The sequence below is a fragment of the Lagenorhynchus albirostris genome, chromosome 3 (assembly GCF_949774975.1).
Source record: "Lagenorhynchus albirostris chromosome 3, mLagAlb1.1, whole genome shotgun sequence".
Lineage (NCBI taxonomy): Eukaryota > Metazoa > Chordata > Mammalia > Artiodactyla > Delphinidae > Lagenorhynchus > Lagenorhynchus albirostris.
In genome coordinates, this window is record NC_083097.1 from 123,562,639 (window position 1) to 123,586,899 (window position 24,261).

Genomic DNA, 24,261 nt, shown 5'->3' on the forward strand with positions numbered 1-24,261 from the left:
GGAGGCTATCCTGAAGCTGCTTTTAGATACCACTTTACATAAAACTAAGAAAAAGTAGATCATCTCTGTTAAAGAATTCCATGGTGCTTGGTAGGAGCCATTAAAGCTATCTCATGGACTTCATTTGAAATCTAGAAAAATTCCTTGGTATTTAGATTGACTTGGGAGTTAGTACAAAAATGTAGACGTGCTATCCAGACAAAGGGGTATCTTGATCCAAGACACAGAAACCAAGAGAGGAGAGGTGACATGGGAAGGGGAATGATAAGAAAGAGGCAGTAAGAGGAAAAGAGTGTGCCTCAAAACCCATGCTCCCTCAGCCTATGCAGGTCAAGACACCTACTAAGCTCTGTTTCCTTTCACAAGGACCTGACAGCAGGATACTCTACCTTCAGCCCACAGCCCTAGCCCCAGCATAAAAGTAGATATTCAATATGTATATATTTCCTGAATGAAAAACAATATGGAAGGAAGAAAGAAGGAAGGAAAGGAGGGAGGGAGGAAGGGGGGATGGAAGGAAGGAGAGAAGGAGGGAAGGAAGGAAGGAGGAGAGGGAGGAAGGAAGAGAGAGGGGGAAGGGGGATGGAAGGATGGAGGGAAGGAAGGAAGGAGGGAGGAGAGGGAGGAAGGAAGAGAGAGGGCAAGGGGGATGGAAGGACGGAGGGAAGGAAGGAAGGAGGGAAGGAAGGAAGGAATGAAAGAAGGATGGAAGGAAGGGGGAAGGAAGGAAGGGGGAAAGGAAAGAAAGAAGAAGGGGAGATGGAAGGATGGAGGGAAGGAAGCAAGGAAGGAAGGAGGGAAGGATGGAAGAAGGGAGGGAGAAAAGGAAGGAAAGAGGGATAGGAGGAAGGGGGAAGGAAGGAAGGAGGGAGGGAGGAAGGGCGGATGGAAGGATGGAGGGAAGGAAGCAAGGAAGGAAGGAAGGAGGGAGGAGAGGGAGGAAGGAAGAGAGAGGGGAAGGGGGTGGAAGGATGGAGGGAAGGAAGGAGGGAAGGAAGGAAAGAAAGAAGGATGGAAGGAAGGGGAAGGAAGGAAGGGGGAAAGGAAAGAAAGAAGGAAGGGGGGATGGAAGGAAGGGGGGAAGGAAAGGACAACATTGAACTTCATCTAATTGTTCCTCAAGCTTTACTGTTTCAGGGGAGAGCTAACCACCAAGGACCACCCTTCCCACATGATTCATTTAAGACCCTCCTCCACTCTGCCTCATGATTCCTTGTCTACTTCCCTCTATAAACCACAGGTCTCTGTCCTTTCCTTTGAGATGCTCCTCATTAATGAACGTTTTCCATATTGCAATACCCTAAATAAAATCATCTCTTTCATTGTCCTGTGCATTTTTGGCTTTCACAGAAGGAAAGAAGAGTTCTGGACCTAATCTATGGATCTGAAGGACCCTCCTGTGGGTCTGTGGTTTAATACAGGATGAAGGCATCCAAACTTTTAATTTGTTTTGACTGCATCCTCCTTATATACATGAAAGAGCAGGGACCAGGCTGCTGTGAAAGCCTCAGAATGTAACTTGACCAAGAAAGAAGAAACCATTGTCAGTAGCTCTGGCATAAGCATCTTTGTCTTTGGGACACAGGGTGAATCCAGGGACTTGTTTGAATTCCTCATTTGGGGGATTAGGGCATATAACAGAGAGTGTTTTTCCTTTACCTTTTGGACAATGGACTGGGGTGGCAGGGGAAGGTTTGAGTTGACTAACCTACAGCATGAACAGAAAGACTAGTTTAGAGTAAGAAATAGGAATGTATTTTTATTTATCCAAAGATGTGGCTAAAGGTGGATGCAAGTAACAAAGCTACCTTTGACCTGCTTAAGGAAAAAAAAATGAGGGACTTTATTGGACGGATTCGGTATAACTCAGTACTTGAAGAAAAAGTTGAAGAATAAGAACAGCTCTGAGATATAGATAGTAGAAAGTGAACAGTGATGAGCGAGTTCCCACTCCTTTCAGCCTCACTGTCCCTCTGCCAAAGAATCAAATTCCAGGGAAAGGGCATCTGATTGACAGGGCGTGGATCACATGCGCACCTCTTGGCAGAGGGAGGTGGCTCAATCCTGATGAGTTGATTGGCAGTAGCCAAAGTGGGAGAAATTATACAGCAAAACGGGCAGTGGGAAGGACTGTTACGAAAAGGAAGAGTCAAGGATTTGGGGAAGGCAAAACAGCAGATTTACATAGAATTACCACGTAACTCAGTGATTCCACACCTAGGAGATATAAAAACATACATGCACACAGAAACTTTTACCTGAATATTTCTAGCAGTGTTATTGATAATAACCATAATGTGGGAAACCTAAATGTCCATCAACTAATGAGTATACATTCATACAATGGAATATTATTCAGCTATAAAAAGAAATGGACCGCTGTGCGCTGGGCAGTCCCCGCAGGTTTGTCTCTTGCTTCAACAGTGTTTGGACGGAATAGACCCAGGGTTGCCCCTTGCTCCCCCCTCCAACTACCCTCCAACCTTTTTTCCAGTTGCAACCTTCGGAATCAGCCACTCAGCTATCCTCGGCCTCCAGGCCCAGCCAGCACCATTTTTTGAGCTTAGTTCCTTTTTACCAATTAAGCATGAGCTCCCAGGTTCGTCTGCGGGCCTCCTACACCTCCCTCTCTCTGGGCTTCGATTTTGACCACGATGATGTGGCTTCGGAGGGCGTGGGCCACATCTTCCTTGAAATGGCTGAGGAGAAGCACGGGGGCCACCCAGCGTCTTTTGAAAATGCAAACCCAGAGCCACAGCAGTGCCCTATTCCAGGACGTGCAGAAACCATCTCAAGATGAGTGGGGCAAAACCCAGGATGCTAGGGAAGCCGCCATTCTCATGGAGAAGAGCCTTTTGGATCTACATGCCCTGCACTCTGCCCGGGCAGACCCCCAGCTCTGTGACTTCCAGGAGAGCCGCTTCCTGGAGGAGCAGGTGAAACTCATCAAGAAGATAGCGACCACCTGACCAACCTCTGCAGGCTGGCTGGTCCCCAGGCTGGGCTGGGCGAGTATCTGTTCCAAAGGCTCACCTCAAGCACGACTAGGAAACTCTGAAGCCCACGGCCTTTGAGGAGCCCCTCGGGTGTCAGGGCTTCTGCCCAAAGCCTCTCTCTCTCCAGCCACCAGGCAGCTTTTTAACCACCCCGGGGCCCTCTCCATGGACCAAATGGAAACAATAAAGCTTTTTGCAGCAAAAAAAAAAAAAAAAAAAAGAAAGAAAGAAATGGAGTACTGATACATGCAACATGATTAACCTTGAAAACATTATGCTAAGTGAAAGAAGACAATCGCAAAAGACCATATATTATGATTCCATTTATATGAAAAGTCCAGGATAGGCAAATCCACAGAGACTGAAAGTAGGTTAGGTAGATTAGTGATTACTGGGGACGGGGAAGGAGGGGTGATGGGGACTGTCTGATAGTGGATACTGATTTCTTTTAGGGGGAAAAATTGTTTTATAATTATATTGTGGTGATGGTTGCACAACCCTGTGACTAAACTAAAAACATTGAACAGTATACTTTAATTATATGAAATGTGAATCTCAATACAATTATTTATAAAGAAGCAGCAGCTTTTCCATTACAATATTGTTATTGCAATAATGAAATCTGTTCTAATTAACTTTTTTGTTTTTACTTGTTGGTAAAGTAGGTAGAAGCTACTGGAGTGGATCTTAAGAGATAAGAAAGGAAGTCACTGGTCAGTCATGAAACATAAATTACTCCTTTGGAATAGGGCATTGTTTTATGTTAGGAACAACTACCACCAGTGTGTTCCTTAGTTAGCTTTGTAAGTTATCAAAAAAGTGTGGATTTTTCTGTCAGTCCCTTACAAATGTGTCAACCAAACTAAAACAGGACCTGTCCGGAATGAAACTCACGTGAGGCAACATGGAATACTCTAGAGGATGCAGGCTAAGAAGTAGGAAATCTGAATTATCTCCATTGATAAGCCATTGACACATACGTGGTAAAAGACTGTAGGGAAGTTCCTGCCCTTCTCCAGGCCTCAGTCTCCTGACATGGAAAAGGAGAGTGATGGAATAGATTAGTAGTTCCCAAAGACCGTTTCTCATTAAGGGCTGTGGTTTAATATTTCCTCAAAACAAATCAATGTAAACAAAAAGTGAATCAATGTAAAGCAAATTCTAGGCAAATAGTATGGATATTGTAGAGATATGGCAAAAACATGACATTAGTGTAAGAATTACTGAAGTTTGGCAAATGCTACGTGATACCTTTTGCTGTAATCTGGTTACGTGCAACAGAGGTGGGAGAACCCATTATTTTGTAAAGCTGGATTTTACCCCATTTATTTGATTTATGATAAAAAGTTTCTAAATAAGAATGATATTAGTAAATAATTATCATTTGTTAAGTTTTATTATGTGCCTGTCCTGACAAATAAAGGGAAAGTTCAGGAAGATGTTATGATCAGCCTAAAGTTTAGGTGAGTGGGGAAGGCTTCCCCAAAACTGAGGCTGGAAGGATGATAAGATTTAGTAAGGTGAAGGGCTAGGGTGCTTTTTGTAGGTGCAAGGGCATTGGTGAAGGTCTACGGTTGAAATTGAACATGTAGTTCATTGGGGGAACTAATCTATCCCACGTGGTTGGAACATAAAGAGTGAGGGGGAGAGAATTCCATCAGCCACCAGCACTTACTGAGCACACACCTCACTTCCCACAGTGTGCTAGGTGCTTCGCTTATTTCATTCAAGCCACAAAAAACTCTCCGGGGTCAGCATTTTTACTCCATTTTACAGATGGGGACTGAGGCTCAAAGTTAAAATATCTTGCCTGTGGCTGCAGAGCTAGTAAGAGGGAAAGCCTGGATTTGAACACAATCACTTTGCTTCCAGAGCTGGTAGGCTAAGCCACTACACACTGCACACTGGTCACCTCAGCTTCTCCACAGCATTGCCATCCCTCAGATTTTCCTTGGTCCCAGCTAGATGACAGACTGATTGAGCCATAGACTCCTTGCTCTGTGAACCTGGTTAGGAAGCCTATTGTTAAAGTAAATAAGACACTTGGAAAGCATAACCAAAGCTATTCAAATTCTATAAGCCAGTTTTCTCCAAGATTTTGCACTTGGGGATGAATGTCAAAAGGACTTGTTAGGAAATCATATCTTTTAGAACTTCCATATAATTTCTTTCTCCTTAACACAGAGTTGAGAAAGGTAAAAATAAGAGTGTTTTGTTTTTTTCTGGGGAAAATTGTAAGTCTTTAGTTGGGACAATGATTGAAAAATAACTGGTCAGTTTTTGCCTCCACACTATGATTTGGTACAGAAACGGCAAAAGTCACTCTTCACTACATGTATAAGAGGCTTGCTTAAAGTAATGTAGTTTCTCAGGGTTCAATGTGTGTTCCCCATAATAGAATAAATCTCTAATAATAACACACAGCACTCTTCCCATTGTTGATGTTCAAGTTCTTATTCCACACCTCCAACTGTATTGTTATTGAACAAAGGCTGAAGAGGGTAACACAGTGCAAGAATTTCTATGCTACCCATTCCAACTTCAACAGAGGGAACAAGTGACCCAAACGCTTTAATTCCAGCCCAAACTTTGAAAGAAAGCACTTTTGTTAATGTTTGAGTTCATTATCTTACCATTGGAATATTAAATTAAAAAAAAAGAAAAAAATAAAGGCAATGTTTACCCATGATGGCTAAGGATTGGACCTATATTTTGGATAAAATTGTCATTCTTTTGGCCTATTCCTAAGAGGCATTTTTAAATGGAGTCATAACAGCTAAGATTCCCTATTGTATTCTCTTAAATAAAACGTTCATTGGAAAGGAGAAACGTTCAGGAAATTAGAAGATTAAAAAAACTAAAAGGTTTTTCTTTTTTCTAATGTGATCACTTTGATGGCTTCAATGGTCCAAGAAAGATGACTTGTGCATTTCAAAGATTTCACTCCATTCTTTCTGTTCTTCATTTCTCTGCGTTTGCACCATAACTAAAAGTGAGTCAAGTGTATGTCCTGGTTAGGAGTCTGAGAAGATGATTTAGGATGACCAACTGGCCCTGTTTGCCCAGCATTGAGGAGTTTCAGTTCAGTTCTAAATGGTATGCAGGATGCAGGATGTTCAGTTCTAAAATCAGAACATGCCTGAGAAAATCAGAATGAGGTTGGTCACACAAAGATGGTATCGTTTTGGCCTAGTTAGAGGTCTTTGCTTAAACAAACCAGAGAGGACACTCATCCCTTGTCTACTGAGTCACAGTCTCCTGTGAGCCCAATCACTTATTATTTTAAAAATCTTCCCAGGTTGTTCTGATATCCAGCCAGGTTTGGGAGTTTCTGAGATGCTGCAGGTAATTCCTAAATAGAATCGTTTCTATCGGTCTCAAACGGAAAACGCAATCGATATAACATTTCCTTTTTCTAATTTTTGTACTATCTTTGAAGTCGAGCTGTGTTTAAAAACAAAAACAAACAGCTTCCATGACAAGAGGGACGGCTATAGTCTTAACATTTCACAAGGTGCGTGCTCTTTTGAAGACTGACTTTTGTCCAAGACCCCAGGAACTGAAACATCAGCTACCCACGTGGTTTTGAGAAAGCTGAGGGTTACATTTGGCCTCAATGATCTTCCATTTCCCTCTGGTCTCTCATCCCTCATGGAGGGAGAGAGATGGGGAATGGAACTCTGGACAATTTCTGCTACTCTCAGAATCCTCAAATAAGATGCTGACTTCCCCCACTTTTGACTTCAGATTCTTAATTCGTCTTAAAACTGCAGTTCACAGCTTTACATTATAATATAATCTGTGTTTATTACAAAATATTTGGAAAATATAGAAAAATAAAAGAAAAATGATCCAACTGTCTTCTCTCCAATTCAAACAACCTTAACATTCTGATGTATTTCTTTTCTGCATTATTCCTTTGTATTGCCTTTGTATTATAACTGTCATACTCTATTTGCATACTACATTATATTGCTTTCTTTTTTTTTTTTTGGCGGTACGCAGGCCTCTCACTGTTGTGGCCTCTCCCCTGTTGCGGAGCACAGGCTCCGGACACACAGGCTCAGCGGCCATGGCTCACGGGCCCAGCCGCTCTGCGGCACGTGGGATCTTCCCGGACCGGGGCACGAACCCGTGTCCCTTGCATCGGCAGGCGGACTCTCAACCACTGCGCCACCAGGGAAGCCCTATATTGCTTTTTAAGTAACTGAACATGCTCCTATATCATATCATACCATAAATAGTACGTTTAATGGCTACATTATATTTAAAGAGGATGGGCATAACTCAATTTATCAGGCTCTTGGCTAACTTTCCAGAGCAATGTCTTTAACATAATCTACCAAATGCTAGAAGATCATTATGAGACACACATTCCAAAAACATAATCTGGAGAAGAATCATGATCCTGATGGTTCACGTACAACTAAGTCTTTCCTTTAGGTTAAGAACAGGTCATTTCTCAGGAATATTTCTTTATTTTGGTATTTTGTTGTGGTTGTTTTTCATTTAGATAATAGAATAGCTTCAGATAAAATTTTAAAAAGAAAAAATCACCCATAATTCCACTGCTCTACCAAAGCCACTCAAAGGTATATAGACACATAGATTCTTATACAGCTATCATCATACAATGCATGCAGTTCTGTGTTCCTCTTTTCCACTTTCTATTATACTATAGTCATTGTGCAATGTTATTACATACCCCTTACAATTATCACTTTTTAAATGGTTGTGTAATCATCTGCAAGTTGTTGTCTTTGGCAACACAATTCTTTTGCTTTAAGAACAGGTAACAATTATATGAAATAACTGAGGAAGAAAAAAATTACTTAAAAAAATTATTTAAGCACATTCTAAAGCAGTGATTTTCAGATTCTGATCCTTAGTATATACCCCAAAGATTACCATGGAATAGGAGTTGAGGAGAAATCTGGGACGACCCAATCTTCATTCTAGCAAAACATTTCTCCTTTACGTTTTCTTTTGAAAATATGCTCTTAATCAAAAAGAAAGGAAGAGAAAAAAGTATAAAATTAAATGATGCAGCTTTTATGGTAGAATCTGTCATTAACTAGCAGTGTGACCTTGGGCAAGTTACACACATGCCTGAGTTTCCTTGCCTAAAAAATGAGGATACTAATTACTAATTTTACCAAACTCATTGGGCTGTGATAAAGATGAAATATATGTGCGATATATATCGATTGCTTAGAACAATGCCGGGCCCTAACTATTGTATCCGTTTTTATGAAATAAATAAAATAAAATACTGGAAAAACAGCACCAGGCCAACAAATCTAGAGCACGTTCATGTGAACTTTAAAGCAAGAAATAGAACATTCGGACAGTGATAGATCTATGGATGGTAGTGATAGTTCCCAAGTAGAAAAAAACTTACCCATGATTTTGGGGGTAAGATTATCAAAGTGTCTGACTAGACTCTGATATTTCATACCTGTGTGACTTCAGCAATTGACTTAACTTCACTAAGTCTCAGTCTTCTCATCTGTCAAAGAGTGTTAATAATATTAACTATATCCTAGGATTCTTGTGAGCAGTAAATCAAGTCATCCCTATGAATTATTTAGCCCAGGACCTGGTCCATTTTGCATCTTCAATAATAGACAGTTAGAACCTTCCCAGGTACAATGTATGTTGATCATTTACTGGAATTTTGGGGGCACATCCACAACTTAAAGAGCCAACATGCACAGCAGAAATTAATATGACATTAAATCAACCATGCTTCAATAAAATTAAAAAAAAAAAAGAGCCAAAATGCTACATATGGAGTCCAGGTGGTCAGGATGGAAAAGAATTTTGGTGTCAACTTGCAAAAAAGACAATAGAAGGAGGAAATCTACACTGATATCCCTCTGGAAGTTAAGGTGCCAAGACCCTCTTATCCATAATTGCAGGCAGTGGAGTTTGGGGAAGCATGGGAAAGATGTGAAAAGCACTGCCTTAGGAGTTAGGTGACCTAATCCTAGTCCCAGATTTGTCCTAAACTTGCCACATGGCCTTAAATAAATCAGCTTTCTGCTTCACTCTTAAATTAGCCCCTGTCTAAGCAGTGGTGGTTGAACAAAAGATAACCTCAAAGATCTCCTCATCTCTATTATTCTTATGGAGTAAGGAGTCCTTTGCTATTTTTAGAAGCCCTGGGATCATCAAGGTTTTGTGGACAAGAAGGTGTTACATCTTACAGAGTAGCATGCAACTTTGATGAAGACTGCCATTTGTCAATCAGTTATATTGCCTCTACCTTTTTTCTCTATAAGAGAGAAATTATCACACTAAATAACCAAGATTTGGTGGTTACATTCCTGGAGAATAAGAACGGTTTGTAAGAGTCTGCTCTTAAAAAAATATTTCTCCAGATATTTGTAGTTGGAATCCTTGTATTTAGCTTAACCACTCCCTTGTCTGTGAAATGAAATAAATTACCACCGAGCCTTAATATTGTCTCTGGCTCCAAGCAGAAGGGGAAAAACAGTTTTGGTCAGCAATACAGTAGAATTAGAGAATATTTGCCTTATTTAATCATGGTCTGGCCGAGTCATCCCGATTGATATTGTTTGGAATGAAAACTTTACCAGATGTTCACTTAAATGAGCTAGAGAGATTAATGATCAGTCCTACCACATTATCTTGAAGGGTGGGTATAATCATCTCCAAGGAATTTCCTGGAGCCGGACACAAAGGTTGCTGATTGTAATTACAGCTAACACTTTATGAAGTACACACAATGTACCAGGCACCACTCTAAGTGCTTCATGTGTATTAATTCATTGAGTCCCACAATACCCCCTGAAGGAAGGTACTAACGTTATCCTTTTACAGGAATGAAGTCACTCAGCTAGTAAGTGGTAAAGGCAGGATTTGAATCAGGAATGTTGACCCATAGGCCTACGCTTTTAAAACTACGCTATACCCATCGCCCAATACTATACCCTGTTTTTGACCCAAGGTGCTGTTAAAACTTGAATGAATTAGGCTTTTCATTAACCTACAAGTGGGTGAAGAGGAATCTGAACTATTGTGAGTAGGGAAAAATATAATGTCTGACCTGAGGGAAGGAAGAATGCTAAATTTTGGAGAAAACATTCATATACCTGATTCGAATCTCTTGGGTTACCAAAACAACATATCCACCATTTATTCATCTTTTAGAATAATTTGAGGAATGTAAGGGGAATTGAAATTTAGACCTCTACTCCTTGTCTGCATAAGATATCTGGAATGTTTTGTTGCTATGATCAAAGACAAGCAGATCATGTTGGTCGATGCTTCTTGGTTAACCTTAAGAAGAAGCAAAAAGAACCGTCAGATTTTCCTCATTTCCAACGGAATCCCAAATATTTCTTTGTTCCTGGGGTTTATTGGAAGTACTATACTGGTTGACACTGACATTCTTCTGAGCTTACTATCTGAGAGCTCCCTTATCTTTTGTTAGCAGGTACTCTCCAACAATACAAAGAAAGCATAACAGGTAAGCTATCCATTTAGGTTTTGAAATAACAGAGTGGTTTGAAAAGGGTTTTGGTTCTGGATGTAGAGATTTGTGGACAGAATCTTTCAGATCTGAGACTGAGAACTCGTAATGTATTTGAACGGCATAATTTCATCTCAGACTCAATCTCCCATTTTTTTTTCTCTTAAAGAGTGTGTTAAAGATATTTTTATTACAGCATATTTTTTTTCTTATTCCTCTCTCTGTGAAGGTTTTCAATCCATTTGCATGCAACACAAGCTTTCATCTATATAATTAGGATCCTAGAAACTTGCAGCAGTTGGCTATGACATTCACATATAAGCAATTTTGTCAGTTCAAGCATCATGATATGACATTAAAAACTTCAGTAATAGGATAAGAAAGACTGTGAGGGAGGCAACTTTGACACAAGTTAAATATTTTGCTAATCACAAGCAACCAAAGAAATTGGAACTCAGATTAAGACTTTAATTAGCTAAAATATAGCCTATCTTAAAAGATGCCATCTCTATTATGCCTCCTTATAAATACAGAATTTCTCCAATAGGACATAATCTTGTCTCCTATCACCTGGAATTTTTTTCTTTTTAAAGAATTTATTTTTTCTACTATTAAAAATTATACATGGGTTTCCCTGGTGGCGCAGTGGTTGAGAGTCCTCCTGCCGATGCAGGGGACACGGGTTTGTGCCCCGGTCCGGGAAGATCCCACATGCCGCGGAGCGGCTGGGCCCGTGAGCCATGGCCGCTGAGCCTGCGCGTCCGGAGCCTGCGCTCCGCAACGGGAGAGGCCACAAAAGTGAGCGGTACCACACACACACAAAAAAATTATACATTATCAATGAATAAAACAGAGAAAAGTAGAAAGATTACCCAGGGTCTCACCACCTTCACACTGGTACTTAAACTTTGGCATACCTCCACTTAGTTATAACTATGCTCTGCATATAAATGCTGCATCCTTCATTTTAAAAGCTGAACTGTATTTTTTAATGTATAGAACCATAACTTTTAATGGTTTTCATAGTAGTCTTCTGAGTGGATGCCCTATAATTTAACTACATATTCCCAGATTCCTAAACTAATAATGTTTCCAACTTTTCTATTCTAATAAATATTAGTTCAGTATTCATCTTTATGCCAAAACATTTTCCTTTTTTAGGATTATTTCTTTGGATTAGCTTCCCTCAAGTGGAATCACTACTCAAAAATGTTGTATTCTGAAGTTTATTGCAGATAAACAAATTTTATCAGCATATACTAACTTCCTGCAATAAATTCACCCACAATACACTGTTAATTGGTTTGTCCAATTCCAAAAATAAGGCTTGGAAAGCAGAAAGTCACTGTTGCCCGAAGGCATTGTGAATTTTTCTGTTACTTTAACCAGAGTTTCTGAATTTTCCTTATGTTACTTTACCTTCTTGCTTTGGCATGTATTTCTGCCATGAACTTAAGTCCTGGAGTTTATTCACTGGAAGGTTCTGACTTTGATTGCGGGCTCTTTCCACATTGATGAATTCCCTCTTGTGGCCTTAATCTTTTGCATCCCTCTCAGTGAGAGTGAGAGTGGATACTGTGGCTATTTCCCCACAATGATTCTATGTCTTCCCTGTGTCAAATCTCTGGGGGACTGGCCCCACCATGGCTGCAGAGGTGGTCCCTGATTTAACCTAATTGACCTTTTCTTGCCCAACACGCTATTGAAACCACTCTGGTAATATCACCACTGACTTCCCTCCATTTTGTTCAATCTAATAATCAATCCTCAGCCCTCATCTTACTTGACCTCTCAGCAGAATTTAGCATAGTTAATCACTCCTTTCTTTTTGATGCACTTTCTTCACTTGGCTTTCAGGATCAAATCAAGTCAGGATCTAATCAAGAAAACAAAAATTATTCTTAGCGTCTGACAAGAGGGAATTTAATTCAGAGCCTTGATAACCTAGGTGACAAAAGAGCTGAAAAGGAGAAAGTGAGAAAACCAGAGATGGGCAACAGCAGAAACACGGTATCAACCTTGGCTCGAGGAACAGAGAGGAGAGGAGGTGCCCATGGGCTTGAGAGACCCAGCAGAAGCTAGCGTCATGAAGGGTTTGTCTAGCAGAAGCCGGAGCCGGAACAGAAGTACAGGCACAATAAGAGACACCACCGCAGAGGAGAGGAAACGCTGGTTTCTCCTTTTCTCCCTCCCTCCAATTTTCCATCAGTGTCCTTCATAAACTAATCCCAGCTGGAAACCAACTAACATCAGAATCTTGGGAAAAGCAGCTTGCAGTGGTCAATCCCACTGCCATACAGACTCAAGAAGAAGGGGAGGAGGGTCTACAGGGGCAAGTCTGCCACAACAGACTGCTTTATCCCCTGCTCTACTGGTAACTCCTTCTCTGTCTTTCTATTGGCTCTTCTTCTTCTCTCTGCCCTCTTAACATTGAGGTTCTCCAAAGCTCAGTCCATGTTCCACTTTCTTGTCTAGTTATCCATGAATGCTCAACAAATTCTCGCCCCCAAACCCTAAATTGTTTAGAACAACAATTTATGGTCACCTCTCATGATTCTGTGGGTTGACTGGGCAAAGCTGGGTAGTTCCCTTTTGGGATCTGTCATGACGTATGTGGTGAACCCTGGGATGTGTCGACCAGATCCTGATTCAGAAATGAACAAATTATTACAGCACTTGCTGGGAGCCTGGCTGACAGCCCTCAGCTGTCAGTCTTTTTCAGGGAAAGTCTCAGTTTGTGAGGGTCACCTCACCCAAGGTCTCATACCCTTCCCAGAGTAGCCCATATCCAAGGACTGGTTAATATAGAGGATATAAAGCACAACATTTTCATCCCAACTTAGGGCAGATACAAGGGATCATCCCATCCTCAGAACTCCCTAAAAGCATCAGTTGAGGTTCTGATGGAATTGCTTAACAGCGTGATTTCTCCCTTTGTCAATCCTGTTTCCCACCCTTCCCTTCCATACATTCCACAGGCATATATCCCCAAAGCACTCCTTAATGGAACCTCTGTGTCTCAGAATCTACTTTCTGGGGAACCAAACCCACAACATGGTTACTTCAAGATGGTGGCTAAGGCTGGGGTCATCTAACAGGTTGGCTGGGTTGGACATCTACGATGCCTCAATCACATAGCTGGCAGTTGATCCTGACTATCAAATGGACTATCAACTGGAATGTCTAGACATAGCATCTCTATGTGGCCTGGGTTTCTCTCACCATGGCCACTGGGTTCCAAGTGGGACCACTCCAAACATAAGTGCTGAAGAGGCCTGGGCATATTGTTACGTCCTAGAATATTAATTCTATTGGTCAAATAAGTTACAAAAAACCAAAGGAAGGAGTATTAGACTTCCCTCTTGATGTGAGGAACAATATTCACATACAAGGAGGAAGGAAAGGATGGAGGCTTTCGTTGTAAACTCTACCACATCTTTTCCTCTAGATCACTCCATTAAAACTCCTCTTCTCGGGCTTCCCTAGTGGTGCAGTGGTTAAGAATCTGCCTGCAAATGAAGGGAGCATGAGTTTGAGCCCTGGTCTGGGAAGATCCCACATGCCTCAGAGCAATAAAGCCTGTGTGCCACAACTACTGAGCCTGAGCTCCAGAGCCCGCAAGCCACAACTACTGAGCCTGTGTGCCACAACTACTGAAGCCTGCATGCCTAGAGCCTATGCTCAGCAACAAGAGAAGCCCATTCAATGCAACGAAGATTAGCCCCTGCTTGCCGTAACTAGAGAAAGTCCGTGGGCAGCAACAAAGACCAAACGCAGCCAAAAATAAATAAATTAATTAAAAAAAAAAACCCCCTCTTGTCATGATCACCAATAATCTCCATATTGCTAAATCCAATGTTGTATTCCCAGTTGTAATCTTACTTGATCTCCCAGCAGGATCTCTCACTTCTTTGACAATCTCATAATATCTACAGGCTGATGACTCCCAAATTTTTACTCCTGTTCAGTCCACTCTGACAACCTATAAACTCCTATAAGCAACTATATGCCAATAAAATGGACAACCTAGAAGAAATGGACACATTCTTAGAAAGGTACAACTCCCAAGACTGAACCAGGAAGACTAGAAAATTTGAATACACCAATCGCAAGTAGGGAAACTGTGATTTAAAAATTCCCAACAAACAGGACTCGAGGGCTTCAAAGGCAAATTCTATCAAACATTTAGAGAAGAATTAACACCTATCTTTCTGAAACTATTCCAAAAATTGCAGAGGAAGGAACACTCCCAAACTCATTCCATGGGGCCACCGTCACCCTGATACCAAAACCAGACAACGATACCACAGAAAAAGAAAATTACAGGCCAATATTACTGATGAACATAGACACAAAACTCCTCAACAAAATACTAGCAATCCAAATCCAACAATACATTAAAAGGATCATACAACATGATCAAGAGGGATTCATCCCAGGGGTGCAAGGATTATTCAATAAACGTAAATCATTCAGTGTGATACACACATCAACAAATTGAAGAATAAAAAACCATAGGATCATCTCAATAGATGCGGAAAAGCTTTTGACAAAATTCAACACCATTTATTATAAAAACTCTCCAGAAAGTGGGTATAGAGGGAACATATCTCAACATAAAAAAGGCCATATATGACAAACCCACAGCTAACATCATACTCAATGGTGAAAAGCTGAAAGCATTTCCTCTAAGATCAAGAACAAGACAAGGGGCCTTCCCTGGTGGTGCAGTGGTTAAGAATTTGCCTGTCAATGCAGGGGACACGGGTTCAATCCCTGGTCCGCAAATATCCCACATGCCGTGGAGCAACTAAACCCATGAGCCACAACTACTGAGCCTGTGCTCTAGAGCCCACGAGCCACAACTACTGAGCCCACATGCTGCAACTACTGAAGTCTGCATGCCTAGAGCCCATGCTTTGCAATAAGAGAAGCCATTGCATTGAGAAGCATGCACATTGCAACAAAGAGTAGCCCCCAGCTCGCTGCAACTAGAGAAAGCAAGAAAGCCCATGCACAGCAGCAAAGACCCAATGCAGCCAAAAAAAAAAAAACAAGACAAGGATGCCCACTCTTGCTACTTATATTCAACATAGTTTTGGAAGTACTAGCCACAGCAATCAGAGAAGAAAAAGAAATAAAACGAATCCAAATTGGAAAAGAAGAAGTAAAACTGTCACTGTTTGCAGATGACATGATACTATACATGGAAAATCCTAAAGATGTTACCAGAAGACTACTACAGCTGATCAATGGATTTGGTCAATTGCAGGATACAAAATTAATACGAAGAAACTTGTTGCATTTCTATACACTAACACCAAAAGATCAGAAAGAGAAATTAAGGAAACAGTTCCATTTACCATAGCATCAAAAAGAATAAAATACCTAGGAATAAACCTACCTAAGGAGACAAAAGACCTGTATGCAGAAAACTATAAGACACTGATGAAAGAAATTAAAGATGATACCAACAGATGGAGAGATATACCATGTTCTTGGATTGGAAGAATCAACATTGTGAAAATGACTATACTACCCAAAGCAATCTACAGATTCAATGCAATCCCTGTCAAACTACCAATGGCATTTTTCAGAGAACTAGAACAAAAAATTTCACAATGTGTATGGAAACACAAAAGACCCCAAATAGCCAAACCAATATTGAGAAAGAGAAATGGAGCTGGAGGAATCAGGCTCCCTGACTTCAGACTATACTACAAAGCTACAGTAATCAAGACAGTATGGTACTGGCACAAAAACAGAAATATAGACCAATGGAACAGGATAGAAAGCCCACAGACAAACCCACGCACCTATGGTCACCTTATCTTTGACAAAGGAGGCAAGAATATACAATGTGGGGGCTTCCCTGGTGGTGCAGTATTTGAGAGTCCACCTGCTGATGCAGGGGACACGGATTTGTGCCCTGGTCTGGGAAGATCTCACATGCCGTGGAGCGGCTAGGCTCATGAGCCATGGCCACTGAGCTTGCGTGTCCGGAGCCTGTGCTCCACAACGGGAGAGGCCACAACAGTGAGACGCTCGCGTACCACAAAAAAAAAAAAAAAAAGAATATACAATGGAGAAAAGACAAACTCTTCTATAAGTGGTGCTGGGAAAACTGGACAGCTACATGTATGAGAATGAAATTATAACACTTCCTAACACCATACACAAAAACAAACTCAAAATGGATTAAAGACCTAAATGTAAGGCCAAACACTATAAAACTCTTAGAGGAAAACATAGGCAGAACACTCTATGACATAAATCACAGCAAGATCCTTTTTGACCCACCTCCTGGAGAAATGGAAATAAAAACAAAAATAAACAAATGGGACCTAATGAAACTTAAAAGCTTTTGCACAGCAAAGGAAACCATAAACAAGACCAAAAGACAACCCTCAGAATGGGAGAAAATATTTGCAAATGAAGCAACTGACAAAGGATTAATCTCCATAATTTACCAGCAGCTCATGCAGCTCAATATCCAAAAAACAAACAACCCAATCCAAAAATGGGCAGAAGACCTAAATAGACATTTCTCCAAAGAAGATATACAGATTGCCAATAAACACGTGAACAAATGCTCAACATCACTAATCATTAGAGAAATGCAAATCAAAACTACAATGAGATCTCATCTCACACCAGTCAGAATGGCCAACATCAAAAAATCTACAAACAATAAATGCTGGAGAGGGTGTGGAGAAAAGGGAACCCTCTTGCACTGTTGGTGGGAATGTAAATTGATACAGCCACTATGGAGAACAATATGGAGGTTCCTTAAAAAACTAAAAATAGAACTACCACACGACCCAGCAATCTCACTACCGAGCATATACCCTGAGAAAACCATAATTCAAAAAGAGTCATGTACCACAGTGTTCATTGCAGCACTATTTATAATAGCCAGGACATGGAAGCAACCTAAGTTTCCATCAACAGATGAATGGATAAAGAAGATGTGGCACATATATACAATGGAATATTACTCAGCCATAAAAAGAAATGAAACTGAGTTATTTGTAGCGAGGTGGATGGACCTAGAGTCTGTCATACAGAGGGAAGTAAGTCGAAAGAGAAAAACAAATAGTGTATGCTAACACATATATATGGAATCTAAAAAATAAAAAAAAAAAGGTTCTGAAAAACCTAGGGGCAGGACAGGTATAAAGATGCAGACGTAGAGAATGGACTTGAGGACATGGGGAGGGGGAAGGGTAAACTGGGATGAAGTGAGAGAGTGGCATGGGCATATATACACTACCAAATGGAAAATAGATAGCTAGTGGGAAGCAGCCACATAGCACAGGGAGATCAGCTCAGTGCTTTCTGACCACCAAGAGGGGTGGGATAGGGAGGGTGGGAGGGAGGGAGACACAAGAGGAAAGAGATATGGGGGCATATGTATATGTATAACGGATTCACCTTGTTATAAAGCAGAAACTAACACAACATTGTAAAGCAATTATGTTCCAATAAAGATGTTAAAAAAAAAAGATACATATACCATAATGTTCACTGCAGCACTATTTACAATAGCCAGGACATGGAGGTAACCTAAATGTCCATCAATGGAAGAATGGATAAAGAAGATGTGGCACATATATACAATGGAATATTACTCATCCATAAAAAGGAACAAACTTGAGTTATTTGTAATGAGGTGGATGGACCTAGAGAGTGTCATACAGAGTGAAGTAAGTCAGAAAGAGAAAAACAAATACTCTATGCTAACGCATATATATGCAATCTTATAAAAGTGGTACTGATGAACCTAGTAGCAGGGCAGGAATAAAGATGCAGATGTAGAGAACGGACTTGAGGACACAGCAGGGAAGGGGAAGCTGGGATGAAATGAGAGAGTAGTATTGACATATATACAGTACCAAGCGTAAAATGGATGGCTAGTGGGAAGCAGCCGCATAGCACAGGGAGATCAACTCATTGGTTTGTGAAGACAAAGAGGGGTGGGATAAGGAGAGTGGGAGGCAGGCTCAAGAGGGAGGGGATATGGTGATATACGTATACATATAGCCGATTCACTTTGTTGTACAGCAGAAATTAACACAACAGTGTAAAGCAATTATATTCCAATAAAGATGTAAAATAAATAAATAAAAAGAAGAAACAAAAACAAAATACTAACATCATTCCTACCAGCTCAATGCCTCACCCCTAGAATGACACTAGCCCCTTTAAAGGGACCGCCTGAGAAAACTTATGGCTGCCAAAAGAATTTACTGTTTGTTCCGCCAACACCTGAAGATGGGGTCCCCTGCCTCTCAGCCCCTGTGGGAGGGGAAGAGCCCAACTTCCATACACGGCATCAATTAACAAACCAGGTGGGATTCACATGGACCAACCCCACCTTCCCAGTTTTGGTAATTTTTCACTTCCTTGGTTCTACTGAGCCTCTGCTCACCATCCTCCCTTTTCCCTCATTCTCCCTTTAGAACACCCAGTCTCCTTTGTACAAATCAAAGTTGAGTTCTGTTCACACTGGACTCCTGTCCTACTGCAGTAGGATATTACTGACTAAAATCTGTCCTTACCACTTTAACTAGTACCTGGCTTATCTTTGACATAGAACAGGCTGCCCTAGAACCCAGATTGCCCTTTCTAATCTTGCGCTCTTCGATGAATCCCAGGATTTTACCTTTCGGGGAACCAACAGTAATCCAGAATACTACTGTCACGCTGAGTCCAGTGACTCAGGCTGCTGGGACATTCTGCTCCATTTTCTCTCGTTTTCCTTTCTGGAAAATGAAAGCTTAGCACTGTGACTGATAGTTTCTCTCTTGGCAGCAAAAAGAGAAGGGATCACAGGCAGCTTTTAGTGTGCTTGCTGTGACACCTCTTTTAATATATCCCCTAGGTCTGCCAGGTTTCCTGGACTTTCCACATTAATTTAATCTTTGAAGTCTCAGAGGCTCTTTATCAAATGTGTTTATTCATAGGAACTCACTAGGCCTTTTAAAAAACATAGACGTATATCATATTAGTTTTTAGATGGCAGGATGAAAAGGAAATGGGGCATAGTTAATTTTGATGGAGAAGAAGAAAGAAATATGAATTTCTGGATATAATGAGAAGGAATGTGATGGACAGCCAAGATTGTTATTAGATGCCTAAGTAGAGGGACTGTCCAATGGCAAAAGATGTTTCTTTTTTTAAAATATAACAACCTATTGACATATAATGCATATATCCCATAGTTCACCCATTTCAAATATACAATCCAATAGTTTTTAGTATTTCACAGAATTGTGCAACCAACAGCACAATAAATTTTAGAACATTTTTTATAACCCCCCAAAGAAACCTTTTACTCATTAGTACTTACTCCTTATTTTCCCCAACCCCCTGAAGCCTTAGACAACCAATAATCTACTGTCTGTCTCTATAATTTGCAGCAAAGGGCTTTATTTTGTTTTGTTTTGTTTTTCTCGTTTTTTTTTTATTTTACCATTTTAACCATTTTTACGTATACAGTTCAGTTGCATTAAGTACATTCACACTGTTACTCAATCATGACCATTCAGCTCCAGGATTTTTCATCTTCCCAAACTAAGACTCTGTACCCATTAAACTATAACTTCCATCCCTACTCCAGCCCTTGGCAACCACCATTCTATTTTCTGTCTCTATGAATTCGACTACTCTAGGTACGTCTTATAAGTGGAATCAGACAGTATTTGTTCTTTTGTGATTGGCTTATTTCACTTAGCATAACGTCTTCAAAATTCATCCATGTTGTAGCATGTGCTAGAATTCCTCTCCTTTTTAAGGTTGGATAATATTCCATTGCATGTATATACCACATTTTCTTTATTCAGTCATCTGTCAGTAGACACTTGGGTTGCTTTCATCTTTTGGCTATTGTGAATAATGCTGTTATGAACATGGGCATACAAATATCTGTTTGAGATACTGCTTTCAGTCCTTTTGGGTAGATATCCATAAGTGCAATGGCTGGATCATATGGTACTTCTATGTGTAGTTTTTTGAGAACCTGCCGTACTGATTTCCATAAAGGCCACGCCATTTTTCATTCCTAACAGCAATTCACAAGGGTTCCAATTTCTCTGCATCCTTGCTAACACTTGTTATATTCTGTTTTTTTTTTTTTTGATAGTAGCCATCCTAATGGGTGTAAAGTGATATCTCATTATGGCTTTGATTTGCATTTCCCTAATGATTAGTGATGTTGATCATCTTTTCATGTACTTAAAAGATATACAAAAGCCCTTCGTGTATCTTCTTTGGAGAAATGGCTATTCAAGTCCTTTGCACATTTTTAAATTGCATTGTTTGTTTTTTGTTGTTGCTGAGTTGTAGGAGTTATTGATATATTCTGGATATTAAACCCTTATCAGATATATGATTTGCAAATATTTTCTCCAATTCCATGGGTTGCCTTTTTACTATGTTAATAGACTCCTTCAATGTACAAAAGTTTAAAATTTTTGTGCTGTCCAATTGATCTATTTTTTCTTTCATTGCCTGTGTCTTTGGTATTATATCTAAGAAATCCTTGCCAGAGCCAAAGTCATAAAGCTGTCCCCCTGTGTTTTCTTCTAAGAGTGTTATAGTTTTAGCTCTTACGTTCAGGATTTTGATCCATTTTGAGTTAATTTTTGTATGATGTAAGGTAAGGGACCAACTTCATTGTTTTATATGTGTATAACCAGTTTTTTCAACACCAATGTTGAAAGCAAAGGAAGTTCTTAAAGGAAAAGTTAATGTTTTATTTTGAGGTCGTTTTAAGCAGAGCCTGTGGCAAGAACTTATTTACAGATAGTTTATTTGGCAAGTGATCTCAGGAATCAGGAGTGAGGGAAAAGGAAGATTGACACAAGGAAGGATAGAAACCCAGTATAAAGGTATATTGTGGAGGTTGCTGCCATAAATGACAGAGGCTTGGTTCACAGCAGCACTGTACAATAGTCAAGACATGGAAGCAACCTAAGTCTCTATCAACAGATGAATAGATAAAGAAGATGTGGTACATACATACAATAGAATATTACTCAGCCATAAAAAAGAATGAAATATTGCCATTTGCAGCAACATAGGCAGACCTAGAGATTATCATACTGAGTCAGACAGAGAAAGACAAATATAATATGATAACAAATATAATACGATAACACTTATATGTGGAATCTAAAAAAATAGTATTTTTTTAGAATGTTTACCAAAGGGGAAGGGGTGGGGGAAGTATAAATTAGGAGTTTGGGATTAACATATACATAATACTATATATAAAATAGATGAACAACAAGGACTAACTGTATAGCACAGGGAACTATGTTCAATATCTTGTAATAATGTACAATGGAAAAGAATTGAACAGAATATATAGATAAATACATATATATACACTTTTAAAAAGGAAGAAAGTGATCAATGTCGTGTAGGAGATACATATGGGAGGGAGAGGAGGTTTCTAGTAATGGGTAACAAAGGCTTCAGGAAAGGTCACATGTAAACTGAGTCTTGAAAAATGAGGTTTATACACTGATTCATTAAGAAAATATTTATTGATGGCCTTTCGTGTGCCAGAGACTTTACTAGGAGCTAGGGAGTCTGTGGTGAGCAAACAAAAATAGTCCCTGCCCTACTTATACTCTAAAAGAAAGACACAAGATTTATAAATTAATTTATCAAATTAATAAGCAAGATAACATAAGATAGTGGTAAGCGCTATCAAGGAAACAAAATATGACAATTTGATAGAGCGTCGAGCTGGGATTGGAGGGGTATGACTGTGGATAGGGTGATCACAAAATTCTCTAAGGAGACCACATTTAAGTGGAGACCTGAACAGTGATAAGAAGGGGTCAACCCCATAACTATCAGAGGAAACTGTTCTAGACTAAGAAAATGCAAAGGCCAGATGCAGGGAAAGGGCTTGCGCATTTAAGGAATGGAAATAAAGGCAGTGATTCTGGAGAGGAAGTGCCAGGGATGGAAGAAGGCTATGCAATGAAGTCAGACGGATGGGCACAGGCCAGGTCACACAGGACCGAGTGGGGATCCCACCCAGTAAGGCCTCTGGAGTTAATTTTTGTGCCAGGAACGTCATGGGAGGGTTTTAAGCAGGAGAATGAACTAATACAATTTATGTGTTAAAAACTCATTCTGACTGCTGTGTCAAAAACAGACCACGCAGGACAGGAGCAGAAGGGGTCAGTCCAGTGCTGAGGCTCCTGCAGATGTCACCCAGGTTGGACTTGGGGATGGCTTGGTCCAGGCTGGTGGCAGCAGAAACAGAGAGGAGGGGAAGTTTAAGATTCAGTGTTGGAGGTGGGCTTGAAGATTGCCTTGGTTGTACTGAGGTGATAGCTGGAGGCATGGACAGAAGTGCCAAGTCAGGCAAGAGGCTTATAAGGAAATGAGGCCTTTCCCCTCCTTGAATGGTTTAAAAGGGCCACTGATGAATAAATGATGGAGATGTGGCTTTGAAACAGATCAAGATGGTGAACACTGTGCAAAGGAATCAGACTTAATTCTGTAGGCAATGGGGAATAATTGAAGGTTTTTTAAACAAAAGGGTGATAGGAACCAAGCTGCGTTCTTTGTCTTGTCACCATTGGGTCAAATAGCTCATAAATTTAACCAGAAAAACAACCACAACAATAGTGTGCATAAGTGTGAGTGTGTGTGTGTGTGTGTGCGTGTGCGTGTGCGTGTGTGTGTGTGTATTTAAGCAAGGAAAGTAAAAGCCATTTGGACAGTAAAACCAGTGACCTTCTTCTTCAGAGGTTAATTTACTTCTCTGTTTATTGATGTTGCTATGGTGATGCTAAAACGCTAGCCAGGAGGACAGAGAACAGTTGACTGTCTCTGCACTTAATAATCTGATTTTATGTAAGACATCAAGAAAGAATGCAAAAAAAAAAAAAAAAAAAAAAGAAAGAATGCAATAACTCAGGCCCTTTGCTGCGAGCATTAAAAGAAACCAGATGAGGCTGAGCTCACATCCTTTCCAGCCACAACAGTGCCCCTCCTTGGGTGCAGGGTTTCAGGCCCAGCTGTCTTGGCACTACCCAGCCTGACATTTGTAGGAACTCACCCTGCATCTTGCCCCCTCTCTCCCTTTCACTCCCTCAAACGAGAATATTGCAAACAGCCCACAGAGTGAAATAAAACCACAAGGAAATAGAAAAGGAATTCTGCCTATAAAAGGGGATTTGCAAAGGGAAGCTAGTTTCATTGGTGGATGGAAATGACTCCCTCCCAGAGTATTAGCTGATATGGCCCTGAGCATGGGAATTGGAGAAGCTGCAGATTTTAATTTAGATTTGGATTTTTCCACTTTCTTTCAGGAAGTTGACGTTTGGAAGCTGGTGGTCAAGGTATTTTTTTTCCTTAATTAGAAACACATTCTTTCTGTTGTTGTTTAGGATAAAACCACTGAATTTTTCACTTTTCTCAGTGTCGTAGTAAGGTTGTGTTCTCTAACTGGAGTTTTTGATGAGAGCAGTAAAAAACAAAAAGGGACCTTTCATCATTCCAAATTCTAAACTCTGAGCATTGCAGATTTTTTAATTATATCTCACTTAAGCCTCCTAGCAATCATAGAAAATATTAGTATTATCCTAATCTCATAGATGAGGAAGCTGGGGCTTCACTGGTGTGGCGGCCCACAGATTATTACGGCGTTATGTGTGATGTGATTTGAGCAATAACAAGAAAGCCTGCTGCCATCCTGAAATAGCTGGGACGGGACAGTTTTACATGAATAAACTTTTC

General features: G+C 40.3%; 1 pseudogene; it reads left to right on the forward strand.

Annotated features, from left to right (window-relative positions):
- The first annotated feature begins 1,773 nt into the window (after positions 1–1,773).
- On the forward strand, positions 1,774–3,058 carry LOC132518405 (ferritin light chain-like; annotated as a pseudogene).
- Positions 3,059–24,261: the final 21,203 nt, after the last annotated feature.